This window comes from Patella vulgata, chromosome 1 (assembly GCF_932274485.2).
Source record: "Patella vulgata chromosome 1, xgPatVulg1.2, whole genome shotgun sequence".
Lineage (NCBI taxonomy): Eukaryota > Metazoa > Mollusca > Gastropoda > Patellidae > Patella > Patella vulgata.
The window spans coordinates 20931577-20956518 of NC_065879.2; the positions used below are offsets into that span (position 1 = coordinate 20931577).

The 24942-nt window shown below is 37.7% G+C and overlaps 1 long non-coding RNA gene across 3 annotated transcripts; it reads left to right on the forward strand.

Annotated features, from left to right (window-relative positions):
* Window positions 1–3480: 3480 nt before the first annotated feature.
* Window positions 3481–14598, forward strand: LOC126816728 (uncharacterized). 3 transcript variants are annotated; one of them, XR_007678547.2, is made up of 5 exons: window positions 3481–3499; window positions 11150–11363; window positions 12001–12185; window positions 12916–12996; window positions 13390–14598. It is a non-coding gene; the product is annotated as an uncharacterized LOC126816728 (long non-coding RNA). The 3 variants fall into 3 exon arrangements; XR_007678530.2 differs by lacking the exon at window positions 3481–3499 and adding an exon at window positions 3568–3744; XR_007678539.2 differs by lacking the exon at window positions 3481–3499 and adding an exon at window positions 6661–6724.
* The last annotated feature ends 10344 nt before the right edge of the window (window positions 14599–24942 follow it).

Sequence of the window (24942 nt, forward strand, 5' to 3'; positions counted from 1 at the left end):
GAACTGCAGTATTTGTTGGAGTGTAAATAGGTTTGAGTCCCGCGACAGCCAAACATGCGGTTATAACCGCGTTGACGTTCCTATCGGAAACGTTAAAGTTTCTTTTTTAGTTATATGACCAAATTATGGCATTCGGAAGTGTATCTTTGATTTTCGACATACAAAATTACTTCTTCCTCACGAGGTTGGGACTTACAACCAGTATTATATTTGCCAAAACTTTATTATTATTAGGTATCGAACGAATCAATGCTTTTGAGGTCTTCCTTTTTAGTCGATTTTTCCTATTTAATTTTGTCAAATCGCATTGACAGATTCCTGTGTCTCTCTATTAATTAAATGTATAGTGCTGGTACCCGTCGATGATGTTTTGTCCACTATCCCGTGGAAAAGGGTGCTGTCGAGATAATAGTCATATAATGTTCTAGATTTATTAGAAATATTTATATTTTTAACCAGCTTTCTAGTCTTAGTCTTCAGTCTGACCAGTGGTCATTCATGATTTCTATAGTGGTACTGAACAACTCCAAAGCTGTTTTAGGTGGTACAGATTTCAACTAATCTAGCCTAGCCTAGCCTAGCCTAACTCTTGTCAGGGATACTCTACCACTACAAATGTCTGACAATTACATAGCTCTGTCAGGGGTAACCAACCACTACAAATGTCTGTTAGAGTGTTTTTGTAACACCTGAAGATGTACGGTACACCACTGCTGTACGATTTTCATGTGGCACACTTTTGGGCTAATCTAGCCTAGTTGGGGGCATGGCATTTTGGGCGTGGAATACCACACCCACCACCAGATACCCGACAGACTTACATTCTGATGATACCAGATATACATGCATTGATACCATATAGAAGAAAATTGTTACACTTTTCAGCAAGGTTAACCCCCTGGGCTCCCGTTCTATAACCTGCCCCGCTGCGGTTTCGCTAAGCTATGTGTGAACAGCACGAAGGCAAGAAGGCAAGAAATAATCAATGCGAAGATGTTACGAAGCATTTGGCAGTTGCAATAATTATATGAATATGTGATTTTGTTATTATTACATCCGTTCCCGTAAGCGGCAATTGCTATGAGTAGAGACATTTTTCACGAAGATCGTCCACAAGGTACCAGTGCTGATCTAGGTTCCGTTGATCTATACCTGTTTAAAGCTGACTGGGTTGAATTGTCCACAGCTCACCACCTGTTCTTGTTATAGTATTTATCATGTATAGATATGGATTTTGTCGTAACTCTGTGCTTCTATACATATTTTCTATCTTCAAATTTCAAGAGTAGATTAACCTCCCTCCATTGAATTTTTTAGTCATTATTTATATTCTTTACTTGTTGGTTGACTATCGAACCCGTACATTAGGCAATAAAGGTCTACAATAGAATGATTACAGTAAATGTCGATACAGGGATCGTTCTAAATGTCAGAATTAATATCACAGTTGTTTTATTAATATTAAAGTAGATGTAATAAAGACAATTTGCTGATACAAGAAATAAAATTGTAATATTTGATAAAGTTCAACGATAAATTTGTCCTATTAACCGTGTTGACAAAACAAGAAATACATAATGAGGTAAGACGCTGGCTCGCTCTGGAGGTCTCATTTTCTTCGTACTGGGTTTTAGCTTGGAACATTCCTCTGAATTCTCCGGTGTGGTTTCTCGTGGTCAGCGGTGGATGGCGGAGGGTCTGACAAGGACAACCGTCTAGTCGTTCGGATGGAACGAAAATGCAAGGTGAAGTGTACATTATAGTCTGCACGTAAAAGAACCCTTGACAAATTTCAATATAAGAGTAATCAATGGTGTATGTCCTTATCCATAAAACTCAATATCTTCCTAAAAATACATAAGTCTACGAAAAGAGTAATATTGTGATTTTCAATGCCCACTCGACATAAACTAGATCATTTCAAGACTAACATGGTACAGTTTTTTTTTTGATTATTCGTTTGCACGTATAGGTCTTTGGCAGTGGGAGAAAACCGGGGGTTCCAGAAAAAACCCAGGAGGTTAGATGTAATATGGACTATAACAATATGTGTTGACATATGTTCTAGGCACGATCAATATATATCTTTATATAAACTAAATACTTGACACTATTAGTCATGATATAACATATCCAGATGTTGGTGGAGGCTTTACTTGATATTATTGTTTACGCATATCGCTACCCTCCGAGTTACAAAATGGTGTACTGATTTTTTTAACATGACAGTCATTAGGGGCTGAGATCTATTCTCAAGGTAGACAGTTCTCTGCGTGCAGAATGGTATACAAGTTAAAGTAGCTATTAAACATACATTATGCACGAGCTAAGTCTGCCTATTAAAGGTATTTCTTTAGGCCTGAAATGTTATCTAAATTATTAATTAGACATTAATTAACTTATCCAGACCATAATCAACGCTTGATGTCATCGCTAGCCTATGATATTTACTGGGCTGAGATCTATTCTCAAGGTAGACAGTTCTCTGCGTGCAGAATGGTATACAAGTTAAAGTAGCTATTAAACATACATTATGCACGAGCTAAGTCTGCCTATTAAAGGTATTTCATTAGGCCTGAAATGTTATCTAAATTATTAATTAGACATTAATTAACTTATCCAGACCATAATCAACGCTTGATGTCATCGCTAGCCTATGATATTTACTGGGCTGAGATCTATTCTCAAGGTAGACAGTTCTCTGCGTGCAGAATGGTATACATGATTTAATCATGAAATGGATAATCGAGACTATGTTTTTTATCGTATCGACTTTAGTAATGATGATCGAGGCTAGGCCGAAATTTCAATCGCTTAATTATCGGTTCATAGTTGATCAATTTGACTGAAATTTTCAACAAATTGGCTTTACATTATATAGTTTTTAACTATTATAGTGAGAACCGCCAGCTCTTTATCTAATCTCCTATGATGTATTTTTAAGTATTTAACTCAGTATCATCCACAGTCTTCGGCATTGCAAACACGACTTTTTGGTCAATTTAAATCAACATTGATGTTGTTACCTTACCGTGAAAAGTTGGGCTTCTGATATTCATTATTTAAGACACAGTCTAAATTTTAAACTAGGCACACCATGAATGACAAGCCAGAATGCTTTCGAGGGTCATTGGTAATGAAATGACTGGATGAACGGGGCTAAACATTTCCCACAATGGATGACTACTAGAGTAGACTGGAATAACCAGAAATTAGAGTAAAAACGATTGAATGTAAATCAGTTTATAAACATTCATATTACATTATTATATGCGTCGCGACCCATTTGTGTTCATTTCTCGGTGCCAAAGAATAGCGATTTAGTTCCTTTAAGTAATGACTCATTCAGATAAATAAATTCGTATTCATGATTTATAACCTAACTAACACTATTATTAGTGTATCGCTCACAACAATAATTGTAAAATCTGTCATCAACAGCTGTTTCAACCTAATAAACCAGCCAATATTGGTTGAAATAGAGAAATGTAAACGTAGAGTAAGTGGGTTATCGATTTTGTATTTACTAAAAACATACAATCTAAAACATTAACCAATTTTGTTGTGTTCAGTTTTGTTATACCTGGATGATGTCGTTATGTTATTCGCGCACTTATGGTTACAACAATATTATCCAAGATATCACGTCCGGCGTGAACGCGTTATTGAACGGTTTGTCTGGTCGTTATCACGTCCGTAGTGGATGAGTTATTGAACGGTTTGTCTGGACGGTTACAGGATGAAGTAAGTGTATTTAATATATCATAAACATTACAATATTTTACCCCAGGTTCATGGTATTGAAAATGAAATGAAATGAAATCAAATAATGTGCCCCACCCCCGATGTCAGTGGTGCAACGTGTACTGGTTGGCTTGAGCGTAAAATACCTTCGAAATATAAGTAGGTCGTAGAACCAATGTCGGGGCAAAATTTTCCTATTTCTGTTATTTTATATAATGATGTTTGAATTGCATACTTAAAGGAGCCAAATCGCTAATATTTGGGGCCGAGAAACTGCCACAATTGGGTCGCAACGCATATTATAATGTAATATGAATGTATATAAACTGATTTACATTCAGTGGTTTCCGTTTTTACTCTAATTTCAAAACAATTATATTCGGCGTAATACGCCAAAAGTCTCAATCGAATGAAAATCTCTAGCGTCTGGTTACTCGAGTCTACACCGATAGTATTTACTGCGCATGCTCTCCAGATAAGAATATGAGGTGACCGTTTGACATGACTTGTAGAATATATCTAGCCTCGTTCTTCGAGTCCTTTGTTACAAATGGCGCTGAAACGCATTATGGTACACGATTCGTGTACCAATTTTAAAATGTTTATTTTGTCTTGAATATTGTATATCGCAAGCCCACCTTTTCCCGATAAGATCACAACATCGATGTTGATTTAAATTGAGAAATAATTCGTGTTTTCGATGTGGAAGACTTTGGATGATATTGAGTTAGAAACTTAGCTACTTTAAAGGACAATTGTAGATTTTATGACCTTCGCTTTGTACATTGTTAAATCTATTATAATACTAGATATTGGTAAAAGATAATCTATCCCACTTTTTCTCATGTTCCAGTATGAATTTATAAAACGCCTGAATTTATCGAGGAAATGCCGTTTGGTTACATTGAATGTAACCTTAACAGCGACGACCGACTTATTATGAATTATTTACGATGTATCTTTAACTGAACATCAAGTCAGTCTATCACCCTGACATTTAAATAGGTTATTTGTTACACTCTATCATTTATATCTTATATCATGCGATAGATTTTAATATAAACTGTCTATTGAATGAAACATCTGTTCTATCACAGTCTCAACTCTCCCACACATACATTATTATTTTTAAAAAATGTAGTGCCCCTCCCCCCCCCCCCAGAGAAGTCAATGTTCTCACGTAGTTTGGGGGCCCTGTTTAATGTTGAATTTACGTAGTTTTGATAAATTGGTAAGACTGCCAACATCACGATATGCTACAAAAGCTACCATGTTCATCAGGATATACTCTAGAAAACACCACTTACAGTAGTGTTTGAAAATATAGGCCGCGGAATACAGGGCGGGTGGGGGTATCAGTAAAGTTCTATTGAGGTCTATACAGGTCGTGTACGTCTATGTAAAACGTAGTTGTACATTTAATAAACGTGTTGTGCTAGCATATCTCCCCCCGCCACTCTTTTTACAATATGCATCCAAAAATAAAAGAAAAAATAAGCGTACACTTAAACAAACGCGCGTTATGAATAGCACACAGGGGCACGGTACACTAATTCAATATGCAATTGAATTCCTGTTCAGTATATTAGAGGAAGGCGTGCCGTGTGTTTGTGGATGATATTAACCCCCTATAAGTCTCCATAACTTGGAGAAGTTCTTATGCCCATGATCTAGCACTTCTCCTGTAGTTCAGTGTTCAGAATATTGGAGAAGGTGTTATTGTGTGCGCGTGTGTGTGTGTGTGTGAAATATCGGTAACTCAGAGAGGTTCTGATGCCCATGAACTTACGCTTGTAATAGTAATTGTAATAATAATTAGATATATTAATATAACGACGGGTTAATATAAGTCCCCAAATTTATAGAAACAAACCTACCAGTTGCCTCGCTACTACCATTACGTAAAGTCGTTAAATCCCCACCACCGTAAACAATTCTAATTACTATATTGCTTATTTGATTATCAAGAGAACAGTAGTTATAATACTTAAATATACAAATTTTAATTAGGCCTTTTGGGGTGAAAATGTACAATATAATAATATTTCAAAGATGTTCACAGCCAATCACAATTGCTTAGTAACAGTTACCATTTCCTACTGTACAGCGCTTTCACATTTCAAATTGTAGACTTTAATTATTTTAGTCTTTGGTCGTATTTGGTTCATGAGATGCTAAATCAACCCTTTCTTATACACACAGAAATACCAAGATAACTTCTCATCCTGAGGTCACTATTTGTAAACCATGGCAATAGTAATCAAAATGCATCATTAACCTACATAATTTGATTACTGACTCGAAATCCGCAAGAAAAAACTGAAGCACGGCGTAATTGACTCTTAGTCAAAAATCTTGTCTCAATCCTGGTAACAGAACGTTGATAATTTTGTGAAACCGTATCACAGAAACAATCGTTTTTTTTTTTTATTTCGGAATCCACATGATATGACATGCGTACAATATAACACCTATCGTGTGCAAATTTGTAAAATGATGAGTAACAGGGGGAACTGCGCTGACCGGCCACCTAATTCGCCTACCCACATCTGCAGCAAGTTCACTGACGAACGTCGCGCGTGATACATCCTAGGATTTCTCTTTCTAGAACACCCGATTCCCATCGCAAATTAAACTGAGTAATGTAAATCTATTCATCTACATAAAGCATAAAACATTGTGTCGTGTGAGTATAGCAGCGCTTAGGACTGGTATAACAAAAACATTTATAAAGGCATAAACTAGATTATCATAGCATATGCTCTTTAATATTAGTTGTATATATTAACATAAATATCAACTCAACCGGGAATATTATTTGAAATCAATAATACAGTGTATTCAGCACGTCAATATCATCCCAGTCAAATGTTGCATAGATCAAGCATACTGTATATCATTAAAATTATATTGCATTATACATGTATGTGTGTATTAAGCAACATAGGACACATGGTTGATTATAAGTGTTGTCTGGTAGGTAAGTACATGTACAGTACTTGGAATGGGGTATGTACACGTGTTTTCTTTATTAATATCGAGGGATGTGCACAAATAAAATGAAATGGGTTTTAACGTTCTAGCCTGCCTTATTGGTAATGAAAATAGGTCATGCAGTGTGCTATGCGGAAACGTATACGCGGAAAGCAAGCATAACTACGCCCTACTCCTACAGTCAAGAGATATTTTACGTGCAAACCAATGTCCGCATGGAACCTCGGAGATATATGTCCCATCCGACCGACTATGCGCTGTTCCTTGCCAGATTCTACCTCCTGCCCTACTGATAAAGGATACTGATAATACCTTTATCATTTTATATATCCACCTATTGCATACTAAATACAGTCTAGCTCGTCCAGTTGGACATTAGCCATGTAAGCAGTCCATTCTTGACAACCAAGTCTTATGTAGTTCCGGGAAACACGACCGCTCGCTAACATGTACTTTTAGATTCACTCCCTGTGTTATCCGAGAAAGTTAATGGAACATTTCAAGCATGGTTTCCTTTTATCGATGGTGCTGGGTCGCCATCCTGGCAAGGAATAGCTTCTAGTCGTACGGATGGTACAAAAACGCAGAGGTTCCTATCTACTACCGGACTTTTGACTCGTTTACAAACGAGCATTGTACTAAGGGAATAACGATTAGCCAAGGTGTCATCGTGTTAGCTGAGAATTTTTCCTGGGTGTTTACTGAAGTGGTGATCCCTTTTCGTAGCGGGGATATAGCCCAAAACAGCCTGGTTAATACAAAATGGTAGGACGTTGAACCCCATTTCACTCTGTGTGTTTGTGGTCATCATATTAAATTAATTTACTTTGTTTGTAAATATATGTCTAATATTACTCTTCACTAGATTTGTTAGTCAAAAATGGAAATAATCTTCGTCATGTTATACATCTGATCCCATCAATCAGCTAACAATACAGTGTAGTCATAATTGTAAAATAAAAATATTGATCATATCAAAACCGGGATAATTGTGTTCACGAGAAGATATATTACATTTCTTGAAGTGCAAAAGACACGATTCAGCCTTTATTCATTCAGGAAAGGTCTCCCACAAAACACTATATTAAATACCTCACTGACTGCGATCAGGGGAGGGGGAGGTGGGCAAATATGCTATTTTATGCTAATTGGTAGCCCTATGAAGGCAAGAAGTGTGCTGTGTTACAAAACGTCCAAAAAAGTTGATCAAGGTGTCAAACCATATATGTTACCAGTTTCCCTGAAATCAAAGAAACTATTCGGGTGTCCATCATAAGGTCAACGTGAGTGTATATTGTCAAAGAGTGCCACCTTCGTCTAATCACCGGTGTCATTTGACATTTTTCTCCTCGAAAAGACAGTACGAAGTAAACAAGAATCTGCCCGATTGTCTTCGGAAGGCAACACAACTACGCGAAGCCCTAGCAATGCCGTCGTATTATATATAGTACCATGACATCGAGATAGGACCACGGTGTCGGCGCAGACAGCTGAATTTGAGTAGCACAGGGGCAAATTACCCAATGGAAATGAAATGAAATGGGGTTTAACGTCCTACTTTTCTGATCCGAAATGAGGGAAATTTTGCCCGGACAGCGGCACTATGGCCTACTCTTATATCGAATTCCAACTGTCAAGGGATCTTTTACGTGCACGCCAATGTGTACACAGGACCTCGGTTTTTCGTCCCATCCGAACGACTAGACAGCTGTCCTTGTTAGGCCCTCCGTCCTGCATCACTGACAAGGGGAACAACGCCGGAAAATCTGGATGAACTTTCTCGGCCAATGCAGGGATCGAACACCCGACCTCAATTACCCAATGACACCGATGATCACACGAAGTAAAAACGAAGATGGCGCGACTTTACAAGATGCCCTCAGGATGGCCTTACGTGCGACGAAATGGACACATGAATTCAACCTTCGCAAGGACTTTCAGCAAAAGTTTGGCATGCAAAAGATTTTGCCCGCGCAAACGAATTTGCTGCCGGAATACGATAACTCCACAGGCGGTCAAACGATGGTTTAAGATTCCCTCACAAACGGCTCGATGTTTTTACGATGAGAGCCGCATTTGAACATTTACTTTATCGCATGGCCATCTGGTGCCAATTTCGGGAAAGTGTCACGTCCGCATAAACAAAAGCTTAGGGCAAAACTATGTGGTTTAAAATAACTATTTATTGCTAATCCACACAAAACACGTCTTGTACGTTGGGCTGAACGTAATTGTTCTCAAAAAAACATCCAATGTAACACGGATCAGTTTTACATGAAAGCAGAAATAAAATAACCCAAAGGGGACCTAACTTTAAAAGTGTAAAGTCAATTTCGAATTAGTCAAGGTTGATTACGCGCTGTTTGGGTAATACCTCATCCTCAATAGAAGGCTTGGTCTCGCTTTAACTCCGTACATCTTATAAAGTCCTTCGTGTATTATCCTGCATATTTAGGCACTAATTTGGATTGGGGACTGACCCAGCTTGAGAGCCTATCAGATTCCTCGGTCATCGCGAATACCCAGTCTCTAACTTTCCAGCTAGAATGTCTACCTATAATAATAGATTTGCAAAGTACAAGGTTCGTTAAATGACAAGGGTTCTGTGAAGGTCGCCATGTTTGATTTGAGTATGTTTGTGTCACAACTTCTGATTGGAAACTATTGATCATGTCCCTGCGGTAAAGAGAGATAACGTAGCTATAAGTTCGGAAATTACAAAGCAATCTAGCAGCGTCATAATGTTGTAAAACTCGTAGGCGTTGTTTCATGAACATGACAATCCTAAGTTCAACGTGAAGAAAAACTTCCAGTGTAATACTGATCAGTTTTACATAAATTTCAACATTCCATTTGGGGTTATGGGTCTTAGCTGTGGACGGAAACCGGCGTATCATAAAAAAAACCTCAAGGCTGGACAAGCGACCCTACTCGCGGCCACGTACGGCTTGGTTGTATGCAGATATTAATGTATAGAAATAATAAAATAATATACTTAGCTGCTCGCAGAATGAAAATACCATACAGCCCTGGGAGGAAATGACGCCTGATATCTGTTCAGTATTCGTGATCTCTTCGTATCTGGATGACCTCGTGTAGCCAGCGTGTCTTTTTATTGTTGATATTTCTGGAGAACATTTTAACATTTGACCATAGGATTATTTAAAGATTTTAGGTACAAAAATGTTTTGTATGCTATAATTAACATCTCGGCCATTATCACACGTAATCCGTTTTATATAGAGAATTCCCTACGACTTGTTTTTTTTTTATATCAAAAAGGACGAGTAGGATATTTTATTTATCACCCAATCCTTTCTTACATGCAAAAATAAATAAATATAATTCTTTACTATATATTTCACGTTTACTGAACCTGATTACATTAAGGCGTAGTGATACCTCATTTTTTGACAGCCATTCAACCATTGCAAAGTCTTTTATATTGACCCCGTGTTTCCATCATAGTCAATTTAATAAAAATTGTTCATATTAAATAAAATAAGAAGTTACTTTTAATAAAAAAAAAATGAACTGTTCTTTGAAAATAAACTGACCAATCAAATGCATGTGATATAGATTATGAAATTTATCACACAAGCGATATTTACTGTAGAATGTATTATTGGGTGATAAATTACAGTAATCAACCTTGACTATTTCTGGAATTCTCAAACATGAATCAGGGTAGTTAGTGACATGTCTTTGATCGGTCGTCATTAACTATATATTGTTGTCTCTTCGTATTTTATATTTCACCATTGTAGTCTAAATTTTACCCCATGGGATTACTTTCTGTGTATTTCCAGTTCATTTAATAAATGTCATTGAAAACCTTGGACTCAGAGGAGAAACGAAATGGGATGAAATAAGGTTTAGTCTCCTAATTAGAATAACAAGGACGGAAACGCGCTATATAAATCTACTCGTGGGATCTTGAACATTTGTCCCACGCGAAAAACTAGATCACAATCCTGCACTACTGGCAAGGGGTAACCACGAATGGACAATTCCGAATAACTTATGGTTAATCAGCCAGCGTTGTTTTAACGATGCGCCACTATGGCTCCTCGAGGAAGAGAGATCTATTGATTTATTTATGATTGATATTTTTCATTTGTCTGACCAAGAATCCACTCACCAAAGGCACGTAGCAAACGTTCAACACTTGCGTCCGCGAAACCTGAATCATGATCGGAAATATGTCAGGATTCCCTGACTCCCTTCGACTCGCGTGCGTGAGTGGGTGGGTTGGTTATGGCTTTTGAGGTCTATCCACGGGTGCTGTGTTGAACTTTTGCAGCCAGACTGCTCAAAACATGTGTGGTGCTGATGTAGCCAGCCCATGTTTATTAAACATTTTCTGCCTAGAACCACACACCATTAATTCACAGTGTTTTGTTGTGTTTAGTATTCCAGGGTGTTGTTGATGCAAATCAATATAGATAGATAGCTCTGTCTACAGAACGACCAGATACAGTTGGTGTACTTACAAGTGCTGTTGGTGCTTTCAGGATAAATAGTTCAGTCTATAGGACCACCAGGGACAGTTGAGTGACTTGAAACTATAAAGATGAACAATGAACCGCGGTTAAAACGCACTGAAAAATTTAGGAACACAATTGGTTAGTTTATTATTCCTGCGAATTCAAAATTGTTATGTGTTTTTGGTAGGATACACTATATACGAAGGGGAAGAATTTTGCCAGGATACGAGCGTTTCATTATATGGCCTTACATTTATCAAAACTTATTTCACACCCAAGTTATTTTAGTCGAGTCTTAAAATAAGCGGCGGTGGTCGAACTGTAGGTGACTGACTTGGATATCCCGGTTTCGAGAACAACCCTCGTGACTTTTAAATTCGGATTCCTTATCTTAAATGTTTAGTCTCATATTGTACACGTAACCACTGAAATAAATATTACCATGTTAGTCTCAAAATGACCAAGGCATTGAGTTAAAGAAACTATAAACCCATTCGTATGTAATACATCTCGATTAAACTATTTTGGTTTCTGATACCTGGGTTCCAGATATCGTAAGGGGGGGGGGTGGCCGAATGGTTAACGAGTGTGCGTTGCATCATTAGGTCTGTCGTTAAGTCAAGTGACGTGGTTTCTATTCCCCGCTTGTAGTAGGGTCTCTCTCTCCTTTTGTATACATGGCTTTGTGGCTTTGTCTAATTTTCAGCAATTTCTAAACACCTTGTAGCAAACATTGGTGTTGTACGTGTTATTTGTTTTTTTTTTGTCATTTTAGATCCAGAGTTCACATGCTTGAGAACGTTTTTAGGTCGAATGAAAACAACTGGAGTTATTCAGATTTTAACAGGAGTTGGTATGCTGGGAAGTGCAGTTTTTATTATCCTTACCTTCAAATCTACGTTTTTACAAGGCCAATCTGTCGGCTCCAGGATCACACCTAATCTTATCATTGGATTAACGGTAAATATCAATAAACATCATCGACGTATTCATCAGTAGGTGTTTTGAATCATTGAAATGATGTTACAATTCTTAACGGTCTATGCTCTCCACTGGTAACATTAACTGTGCTGCCCGCTTCCACGTGTGTTATTTACATTTACCTACGAAATATTATTTTAAAGATATTTCTATTATGAATTTTTTTTTGAATCATTGAAATAATGTAACAGATCTATTATGTTCCCCTTTGGATATATTCATTGTGCTGCCAGCTTCCATATGGGGGTATATACATATGTTTGGTGCAATTATAGCCCGGTTGGAGCTGACGTGCTTTTTAAACAACATTTCACTCATTCTTAATTATACCGATCTTTTTTAATCTTTGTAAATACTGTAACAATTTGAGCAGGTTATGTCCCCCTCTGGTAATATCCTTTGAGCTTCCACATGTACCCAATTCCTGCCCAGCTTCCACTATACCATTTGTTACCCGTTCCAGTACACAGCTAGCCATCAGTTCATTACACGCCCCACTGTTGCCAGGGATTTGGCAGGTAATCTGAAACGGATGGACATTTCAGCATAACAAAAGATACCGTAGGTACATGCAATTTCACAGACACTGTAGATTTACCATTTTGCATAAATATTTTACCTTGATATATTACGTGACTACCTGTAGACGCCCACCCCGAATCATTAGGACGCCATTCTCATGTATTGTGTTGTTTTTAATAAATTCCAGTGCCTATTTTCTGGATGTCGAGCTTTTATGATGAAAGGCGAAGTAGGTTTCACTTTAGATCACTCTGGACTAAAATGTGTGGTAAGTATATTACACCTGGTCTTTGGGATCATAAGAGTATGAGGTCTGTCATTGAATCTAGTGCCCGGTTTTCGATCACAAACTTTTTACGTGACAACGAGTAGGGTGGCCTGTCCAACCTCTAGGGTTTTCTATGGGCTCCGGTTTATTTCCACTGTTAAAGACCCCTACACGCAAGCGATTTATTAAAATAAAATCGAATCATGTGTTAGTCCCGCAATTACATGATTTGTGCCGAGCGGACTTCAGAACCCTTTTAACTATCTCTTTATCTCGCATGCCCCAGGTCCTACTTTGTCTCCAAAACCCTAACCAAGATCCAAACTTTAAACCGATTACCCTTACGTAACCCTACTATTGATGCGAATAACATGTTTATATTTATTCTTCCAGGTTGGACTGTGTGCTATTTTAACAATCGTTGCGTTTACCATGTCCGCTTTGTTAATATGTTTAGCATCATATGAAATTCATACTTTAAACACTCCACAAGGAGCTAAAAAATATTCACACGTGGGAGATAGAAAAGGTTTGAATATCGTCAATATCGTCGTCAGCCTCATTAGTGGTGCTGTGTGTCTTGGATGTTTTGTGATATTTGTTAAAATGGGGGTTAAACTTCCACGTAAGGAAAGACCAGCTGTGGTAAATCAAAGTACTCCGAATGTTTCTATTATAAGTCGTTCAACCGAGTTCGAAAATCCTACATTATCGGAAGTAGAACGCTATAATCAGCCACATATTATGTCGTCATATCCGTATGAAAACGAAAACGAAGAGGCGGAATATCCGCAGTTGCAATATGAAGTCAACATAAGCAGCAGTTATTATTTCTAGATTTCCCTGGAAAAGTGCCGAACAAGAATGATATAGTCGATGACGTGTTTTGTTCTAACAATCACCCCTTGAATGACCACAAATTGTTTTGTGGGCTTGCCAATAGTCTTTATAAAGGACATCTGTAAAATAAAGTAAGTGTGGGATATATATACTTGGTTGTATGTTCCCTCGTACAACACAGGAAGCCGGACATACAAGGTGAATTAATTAACATAGCCGCTAATCCCGCTTCATCTGCTGAAACAGATATTTGATCGGATGGAGTCTGTCGCATCACTGATCGGAATTATACACATGATCAAACCAAATTAATTGTATTTAAGCCTAAATCACAGAGTTTTGACTTTATTAAAGTCGTGGTCATAGACAGCTTAATATAGTGTTAAACACTCTTTAGAATGCATTCTCATATAAAGTTCTGTAATAGGCCTGTAAACAGTTAGTGTTCATTTGTGTGGTTGGCGATACGTTGTCAATTCAATGATGTGCAAATCACGAGCAGGTGAATAATACCAAGTGGAAATGCTAATGACACCAATTTTGGTTTTAAATTCTCATTTTAAACCCCATGTAAAAATTATATGTTTGCTGGCAAACATAACATATTTATAAGTATTTTTTTGTTCAAGATATAGTTGTTTTTGTATGATATATGACCCATGATGGTTATAGTTTATTTCAATAGATATGTATATAACGCATTTTTATGATATATGCCCTGTGATGTTCATGGTACGTATTAAAATCATTTGATGGAAATAATTTATTAGTAGAGCAGCTATATTATTAACGAGTTATCCAAAAACGGTTGTTTTTGGTTTGTGAAAATGACACGACTGTGTGGATTGCACATGTAGGCACAGACAGACAGACGTTGAATCGGAACCACAAGATTTGCTTCGATGAAATAGGATCTCAAGTGCAAGCAATAGACCTCTTGACTCTTGAACACTCAGCCCCATCTCGGTAAATGTTCTGTTTTTATTTTAAATTTCCAGGACGTAATATTCAAAGTTTGCTAAAGAAGTTTGACTTCTCTGGATCATCCAGCCCTGTTCTATTATGCAATGTACATAGTGTGATGTAAACGTTACGCGACTCGACCATCCAGCCGAGTTCCAGACACACACAAACATCGGCGTACGATACCGAAGAAGAGAGGGGGCGTGACTTTTGGCTGCAACCCCCACCCAAGTCGGGCAAAACATTTTGTTTTAGGGCGATCATCAAATCTTTCGGGCAGTGGCCAAATGACGAAAGAAATAAAATTTTAGTAGATATAAAAGAAAAAATATGAGGATTATTCCATCCCGCAAAATTAACTTTACAGACATTGGGTGGGTTGATGCAATTCTCAAACTCAAACTGCTAGGCGCTACTTTTACCATCAGCTTATTCATTGTTTTGACCAGGGCGGAATTTGATTATGAACTGCATTTTGCTCTTATCAGGTCCGATGATGTATGACCCCCTTAACAAATCCCTAGTCACAGCCATGTTACTATTTTGTACATAGACCGATTTCGATTCAGATTGTTGTGGTATTATATGTTTACTTTCGCTAGAATGGTGTGTGTGTGTGTGTGTGTGGATGTGTGTGTGTGTGTGTGTATACCATAATTAATAATTAGGTGTAATGATGGATAGTACACTAGGAGGTTAGTCAATGTAAACATTTTAGTTATTAGCAATTTCGCCAATTGTTGATCGGGTCCCAAAGTTATATAGATTCTTTTGTCGGGCGCTGTTACAGCCTCCCCTCCCACCCCTCTACCGAAAATCGACCCGTTTGACTACGTATCAATAACATGATATATGAGATTGCTATATAAGTTAGACGACTCGAGATCCCAGCCCTCTTTCCACGAAACCTATTATAATTGTTAATCCTGTATAATAGAATACTAATAGAATACTAACACCATATATTAAATTGTTGCATTATTAATTTACGTATTAATGTTATTCAAACTTTCCATCAAAATAACATTAGCGTATATTTGGTCTAATGGACTCTTTGAAATTGAAACATATTTTAGTTAAATATAATTATTATTACCATTATATGTAGGTTAGAGCACCTGTTACCATCAACACTAAATCATATATATATATTATATAAATATATTATATATATACCATATATTTAACATATATTGCTGTAGGATGGGGGTGGTTGACTGAGGTCGACACAGACTAACATGCTGCTACTGCAGAGCAATACTCTACGAATAATAGTCTGGACAAAGGTCATCCGGAGATTTGAGTGCGTTTAACGGAATGAAATGTAGACCGGAGTCTCAGCGCGGGGGGGGGGGGGGAGGTGTCCATCAAATGGGCACAAAACCAGACCCAACTTTTCTAGGGTAAAATTTTGCGTAGAATACGATGCTGAGTGGTAATCAGTCCGCCATTGGGGCGTTTTCGAGATATTCGGGGTCAAAGGTCAAATGAGTTCATTTGCACTGAAAGTGAATGCGTAGTCATTCATGTATTATGAAAAGAACCTGAACATGATCGACAGTAATCACACTTTCAATAAAATGTAAACTTGCTAAATTCCCCTTTAGTCTTAGTGACCCTGGAGGTCAAAAGGTAAAATTTACCGTTTTTGCACTAGGGAGATTTAAAGCAATAAAATGTCAACGTAAAATATAAAAGCTAAAACGAAATCTGTTCTAATTAATAATAGGAACATTTAAAATTTATCTTTAGGTGGTCTTAGCACAGAACTTTTATTTTGGAACGTCGAAAATGATCTTGCATAACAGAACCAACACATTTTGAAACCTTTTTCAAAAATACGTAAAAACTGTCAAATCGAAATCTCTCCGATTTATTTTCACAGCGATTGTTATAAATAATGATACTAGTTATCTGAAACACAATTGAATAGTTTCAGTGTTGGACTCCAGCCTGCAGGTCGCGTGGATTTCCGAGAATCCCAGTCTAGGAAAACCGACGTTAATCTGTGACGGGAAACACATATTTGACGACGAGATTAAATGTTCGCAAATTTTTTATGAGTTTTTATGAATTTTTCCGGAACATGGACGCAGATAAAACCGACGAATGCATTGTACATAGTAGTTCATAGGATATATATGTCGTATTGGTAAATGTTTTGGCAGGCTTTGTGAAGCGGCCTGCAGACTGGAGTCCAGCCATGGAACTATTCAATTGTATTTTTCAGACAACTATATCATTATGTATAGCATTCGTTGCAAAACTAATTCGGAGAGATTTTGATTTAACAGTTTTTACGTACTTTTGAAACAGGCTCCGAAGCGTTTTGGTTCTGTTATGCAAGATCATTTTCGACGTTCCAAAGTAAAAGTTTTGTGCTTAGACCACCTAAAGATAAATTTTAAATGTTCCTATTATTAATTAAAACAGGTTTCGCGTTAGTTTTTTATATTTTACGCTGACATTTATTACTTTAAATCTTCCTAGTGCTAAAACGGAAAATGTGAACATTTGAGCCCTGGGGTCACAAAGAACAAAGGTGAATTTAGCAAGTTTACATTTTTATTGAAAGTGTGATTACTTTCGATTATTTTCAGCTTATTTTCATGATACAAGAATGACCGCGCGTTCACTTTCAGTGCAAATGAACCCATTTGACCTTTGACCCCGAATATCTCGAAAACGCCCCAACGGCGGACTGATTACCACTCGGCATCGTATTCTACGCAAAATTTCACTCTAGAAAAGTTGGGTCTGGTTTTGTGCCCATTTGATGGACCCCCCTCCCTCCCCCGCGCTGAGCCTCCAGACTAATGAAATGCGGTTTAACGTCCTACATTTCGGCGCCGAATCGGCTGTTTTTAAACTGCAACAATAATATCCGTGAAAAAACGTAAATAATTCCGGAAACAAAAATTACCAGGAAAATTTTATCCGTATTTGTTTTTCCTGTAATTTACAGAAATTCCTTCAATTAACATAAATTCCATTTTCAAATACAGAAAAAAAAAGTCCTGGTAAATTTGTTTTCTGAGCATGAAGGTGATAAAAATTTCATTGAATCAACTTTATACGCGTGCGTGAAATAGCTATATTTAACGTCGGGTTCCACCGACGTGATATCGTAACAATCTTTAAACGTAACCTCTTTTCGCTTATATAAGAATACGAAATATCCTAATCGAAAGAAAGGTATCACAAACCGATACTCGTCAGTGGTTTGAGGCTTTCAGATGTAAGCTTGCGTATTTGTGAGTCGATAAGAAGTAAGTCCGGGTCAAATTTCTTCTCTGGCCCAGTTAGTGCCCAACATTTCATTAGGACGTTAAACCTCATTTCATTCGTCGGATTAGCACATTTCTTATAAGGCAATGCGTAATCTGTATATGAGAGGCACCAAACAGCCATCCATCTTATAGACAAATTATTAGAGTTTGTCTACCGAGTTAATAAAGTTATTAAATAATAATTTTTCAAACAAATTGGGAATAATAATATGGGCAAACAGTTAGATTAAGAAATTGAAAAGACGCAAACAACATCACGAAAAAAACTTGATAGAAATGTTAAATTATCTGGAAATTCTAACGGTGAATAAAAAGTCTAAACTATCTAGAAATTCAATACAGAAAATAATAAGACCGCAAATGAATATTTGTAGAACTTTGTCCTCGATTTCGCAGGACCTGTGTACAAATGTATCGATCCTGGGCTTGTGTAGTGGCTCTAGGACGACCTTAACGATGTCTATCATCAGCCTTGTGTGTTTGTTGGTACCGGTTCCACAGTCTGCTGATCACCGACTGTGACACATTAAGCATGTTGGCTACTGCTCGCTGTGTAGAACCCATTTGAAGCATGCCAGTAGCACGTAGACGTTCATCATATTGAAGACGTCTCATTGCAAATTAAACGTAACACACTAAAGCAAAGATACGCTAAACAGTAAATCGTATGCAAGATCCGACAGCAAAGCAAACATGGATGGATAAACCAGCACGCGGCAGTTTTCATCAACCCTTCCTTGAAGTGTCACATTTGACAATGAACCCCTCCCACGTGTATGTCGCTATTGCGTGTCGCAACTGCAGCTCAGTGGTTCTGTTGGGGCGATAAGTTCTTCATCTGTGAACATACTCTCAAAGCATGTCAAGTGTCCAGGACTATTTATCATATGACAACCTGCATAGGTATTTGCATTTCAATATCCCCTAATTTTTTTGAAGAGTATATATGACTGAAACTACACGTGATTGAAATACCCGAGGGTGACACACTATGGTTACGGAGCTAGTCATCTGGATAGGACGACAAGCCAAACTCTTGTGTATACTTACACATTAACGATCCCCTGACAGCAATTGAAAACATAGGTTATCGTACGAAGACCCTTAAGTGCACGATTCCACTCTTTATATGATTATTTCGTGCACGAATAATTCGTTCAATACGAAATATTAATTCGTTTAACACAAAATATTTATTCGTTTAACACAAAACACAAAATATTAATTCGTTTAACACAAAATATTAATTCGTTTAAACGAAATATGTGTTCGTCATTTAAGTAATTATTAACGCCACCTACAGTTCTTACAGAGATCTGATGAATTGAAAATTCGGAATCCACTGCATCCGATATCTGGGATTTATTCAACACTATCTCAGCGTTACCTACGATTTCCTCTGAAATCTTTTTGTGGCCCCCCTTGTTTATCCACTGAATCATAGCTTAAGTAAACACTACCAACATATATTGTATCCAACTGAATCCAAGCTTCAGTATAGACGAACAATATTGTAACCTTACCAAACGTTCAATGGTATCTAGTACCACCTTTATGTTCTAGTAAAGAAGTAAAAGTGGTTACAATATTGTAACCTAACTTTTATTTAACTGAATCCAAGCTCCAGTAAAGAAAAACAGTATTGAAATCTCACTTTTATGTTGGCGATGTTTTAGAAATGTTCGTGTTATTCATTTTAGTTCTCAACAAGTCATAAATTGGGTATCCAGTCCGTAAGAATTTATTGTTGGATGTGTTACACGGGGAAGGGTATACGTAACAAACGTATCTAGTAACACCTTTATTTTCTAGTAAAAAGTGGTTGAGTTTTAACTTGTTTATGTATATATCTTGTGTCGTTTAGATTTGTCGTTGATTCCATAATTTTAGGTTTTTAAACGTTAAATTCTGTGTAATTCAACATGGCGTCCCAGTGGTTTAATATATTTAGGTACGAATAAGTACGAAATAGTTTATATATTGGGGAGTCAAGGTTTGGACTATGCCTTGAAATTGGAAGTGTGGGCGGGGGGGGGGGCGACTATATATGTTTCTCTTTTGTGGGCCGAGGTGAGATTGTCTGTGGTATTAACTGGACGAGTAGGTCTGTCATCCTCCGGTTATGGGTCTTTGTTGAATGAGTGGCTTCTTCTCAACTAGGTCGGCTCTTTACCGATTTGATTCTATGGTATCTCTTGTAGCTGAGAGAATAAACCCTAAGGAGACAATAATAAAAACGTTTTGTGCAATGTTTTAGGGGTAGAGACCCTTTTTTTCATAACTTGACTCGTCTATAATATTGCATGGCTGTGTAACAACAATTTGACTTTACCATTGAAAATGTAACGAGATGGGGTTTAACATCTTTTATTGCCGAAAGACTTAAAACATGTATAGCTGACATGTTTCTGTCTACAACTTATAACCCGGTAAAATGAAAATAAATTGAGAATAAAATCTAACGCCAGAGGTAAATAAGGTTCGACGGTATATGTTAATTGCGGAACTATTCAAATATTATATTTGGTTATATTTGATCTAGTTGTTTTTATTATCTGTTTTGCAATCGGCAATGATTAGGATATCTTTGGTTCTTCCCGGTATAAATCTTGACATGGAATCTCATTTGTCATGAATAAATTGTACACTATGTAATTTACCTTGCATGTATGTAATATAGTAATAATTTGTAACTTTTATACGGTGATTTGATGTTATAAATTACCTGAAGTAAAGATTAAGCTCTCTAAATTAATTGCAGTGTGGGGGCATGATGACATTACCATATCCGGCGGTCTGTACAAACTGTTCTCTATAAATTGATTTCAGTGTGGGCGCATGGTGACATTACCCTATCCGTCGCAACAATTCGATATTCTAGAGTTACGCACCTTTGCCGACAATTTTGTGAACACGATAACCATAATAGATTTTAAATATTGTGTAAAGCATTTGCGGTCCTTGTCGATATTCAGCTTTCCTAGACCTCCCGTCCGGAGTTAAACGCCTTTTTTTAAGAAAACCTTATGTACACGATACAATTTTTAATGGATTCTTTTTCATATTTTATTGTAAAGCATGTGGGTCATGTGAGAACAACTCCGCTACCTTCTAGTATAGAATTACCTCCCCTTTTCTGAAACAATTGTAAGGCCGCGGTTTTCACCTTGTGTGAGGGTTGTTTACATACACTAGCCCATATATTCCATTCAGATATATCCTAAATAAGAATTTTGTTTGAAAAAAGAAGTTCTCGGGTGCACAAACCTTATCGATGTTTACCATTATAATATAACCTTCCATGCCTCAGTTACGCCCCCTTTTCCGAAAATATTTTGAACATAATTCAGGCTACAGTTTTTAATGGACTTTGTTTTCAAATTCTGTGGGAAGCAGAATGACTGTTTGGGGGACCCATTAATGTTCAAATATGGTGGACGGAATCAGAGAGGACGACAAAGATCAAATTTCTTGAAGGAACATCCAAAATTTACTTTAGAAACATAGCTGCGTGATTATCTTTTAATCGAAATGAAAAGTGAAATTCTAAATACAGTATAGTTGAACTTATATTTTGCTCTCTTTATTGCTACAGTAGGAAATGAAATGAAATGAGGTTTAACGTCCTACTTTTCTGCTCCTAACCTGGGCTAATAAAGACGGGCATACGCCATACAGTGTGCTATGAGGGAAATTTTGCCCGGGCAGCGGCACTACGGCTTACTCTTATATCGAATTCTAACTGCCAAGGGATATTTTACATGCACGTCAATGTGTACACGGGACCTCGGTTTTTCGTCCCATCCGAACGACTAGACAGCTGTCCTTGTCAGGCCCTCCGTTCTGCATCACTGACAAGGGAGAACCACACCGGTAATTTCATGGACTATGGCCCCTGGTTGTACGAAAAATCACGTTTTTAGCTTGTGAACACTGTAGAGGTCACAATTTTTTTATCCGATTTGGTTTAAACTCAAAATGTATGTTTATAAACCACATATCTCGGTTCCTTTCGATATTCGCTCATATCGGACCATAATTTCCTGAATTATGGCCCCTCCCTGATTGTACGAAAAATCGCGTTTTTAGCTTTTGGACCCTATAGAGGTCACAATGTTTATCCGATTTAAAACAAAACGTTTGAATATATCACCGTTACACCCTTATTGTGGTTGAGTTCGAATTTCGTGAAAATCGGAACGAAACTGACGGACAAAATGGCCGCAAATAGTGTCAAAATATTGTGTATCAGGGTTGTGGACCCTCTGTAGGTCACAATTTTGATGAAACTTCAATTGCATGTTTATAACCTAAATATCGTGGTTCGATTCCTGTCGATTTTCGTACATATCGAATCTTAGCTTCCTGAATTATGGCCCCTGATTGTACGAAAAATCGCGTTTTTAGCTTGCTGGTTCCTCTAGAGGTCACAATTATTATCCGATTTGAAAAACTGTTCGAATATATCACCGTTACACCGTAATGTTGTCTGAGGTTAAATTTCATGAAAATCGGACCAAAACTGCAGGACAAAATGGCCGCCCTTCGTACGCAAATAGTGTAAACATCTGGTATATCAAAGTTGTGGCCCCTCTAGAGGCCACAATTTAGATCCGATTATGATGAAACTTGAAATGCATGTTTATAACTCAAAGATCGCGGTTCCTCTCAATATTTGCGCATATCGGATCGTAACGTCCTACATTATGACCTCTGATTGTACGAAAAATCGCGTGTTTAGCTTTTGGTCCTTTTAGAGGTCATAATTATTATCATAAAAAAAAACGTTCGAATATATCACCGTTACACCGTAATGTTTAATCAGTTAGAATTTCATGAAAATCGGACCAAAAACTGCCTAAAAAAATGGTCGCCCCTTGTACGCAAATAGTGTAAACATCTGGTAAATCAATGTTGTGGACCCTCTAGAGGTCACAATTTTTTTCCGATTTTAAAACCGTTTAAACACTTCACCATTCCACCATTATGAAGGTTGAATTCGAATTTCGGGAAAATCGAAATGAAACTGCCCGACAAATTGGCCGCTCTTTGTACGCAAATTGTGTAGAAGTGTGTAATATGAAGGTTGTGGACCCTCTAGAGGTCACAATTTTTATCCGATTTTGATGAAACTTAAAACATATCTTTATATCCCGAAGATCTCGGTCCCTTTTGATATTTGCACATTTCAGGCCATAACTTTCTGGATTATTGCCCCTGATTGTACAAAAAATCGTGTTTGATTTTAGCTTGTTCTCTATCCATCTCTTGCAAAATGTGGGCGTTTCCTGCCTGGCAGCCGCTGGTAACTCTTGACATCACTCGGCAACCTACCTCCTTTTACGTCACGTCATTCAGTCGGCAGAGGGCTCTCTTCGACACGCTTTGTACTTGCACCGTTTGCGAGAGAGAGAGAGAAATGGGGTTTAACGTCCACTCGACACAAACAAGGTCATTTCGGGACTAACATATGGTTTTAATTTTATTTACATAATTCGCTTGCGCGTAGGGATCTTTAGCAGTGGGAGGAAACCGGAGGACCCGGAGAAAACCCACGAGGTTGGACAGACGACCCTACTCCTTGTCATGTACAACCGGGGATTCGAAACCACGCCAGTCGACTCAATTACAGACTTTATGATACAGCGCGCGCACGCTAACCATTCAGCCATCCAACCCCCCCTGCACCGTTTGCTTCTTTGTATTCGGTGCTGTTTGTGGTAAGTGGAACATATGCCCTAACATTATAGTCAATATACCTCAATAATTTTGAATACTATAACATAGACCATTACGATATAGTTACTTGTATAGGTATATTTTTTTTACTTCAATATGCTTACATTCATATTTCATGAGGCATATAGCAGATCATGACTATTTAGTATCATCAAGGCTACACTTGGTTGCCACCGAGGGTGCTGTTTGCGAGGGTGCGGTTTGCAGTAGTCTATTAGTAACACCAACGCAACTCTAGTTTTCTAGCCGCGGTGGGGGCACAAAACATATAAAACCCGCTATTTTTACAGAATTGATTTTATGGCACCCAGAATAAATTATTTTTAAAATGTGATATTGGCAGTGTGGGTCAAGATTATATTGTTTTAAGAATACAGTCTATCAATTGTCTGTGAGCTACACTTTGTGTCAGGCTATTTGTACCCAGCATTATGAAAGTGGATTGTGGTTTAACGTCTCACAGTTCTCCTCCGACAGGGCTAAGAAAGATGGGCATGCCATACAGTGAACTGTGAGGGAATTTCTGCCAGGACAGCGGCGCTACGACCCACTCTTCCAACTACCAAGGTATATTTTACGTGCACTCCCAAGGTGTACACGGGATCCCGGGTCTTCGTCCGATCCGAACGACTATACGTTGTCCCTTGCCAAGCAATCTGATAAGGAGGGACCACGCCGTAAAATCTTCTTGAATAAGGGGGCAAGTTAATTCCGTTTCGCACGGCTGCAGCTATATTCTATTTTATCGGGTGTGCGGTTTCCTTTTTTGGCTTCCGTTTCCTATCCTCCAGACCCGGGGGCGCCTCCCAATCATGACTGACTGAGGATATCTGACAATTCAAAAAAAAAATAATCACTGATTGTCACTAGATAAGAATAAACGAGAAAAATAGAAAATGTCCGTGCACTACCATGTTTTTATTAAGTATAGAATGAATAAAAACAAGGGAATGTACGGACTGTTTCTATTTTTCTCATTTTCCCTATCTAGTGACATTCAATTACTTTTTTGAATTATCAGATATCCTGTCACAGCCTCATATAACACTGTTATGGTCTTGGAAGGAATTATTAGTGAGCAGAAATTCTCACGTGTATCTGTTATCACTCGCCA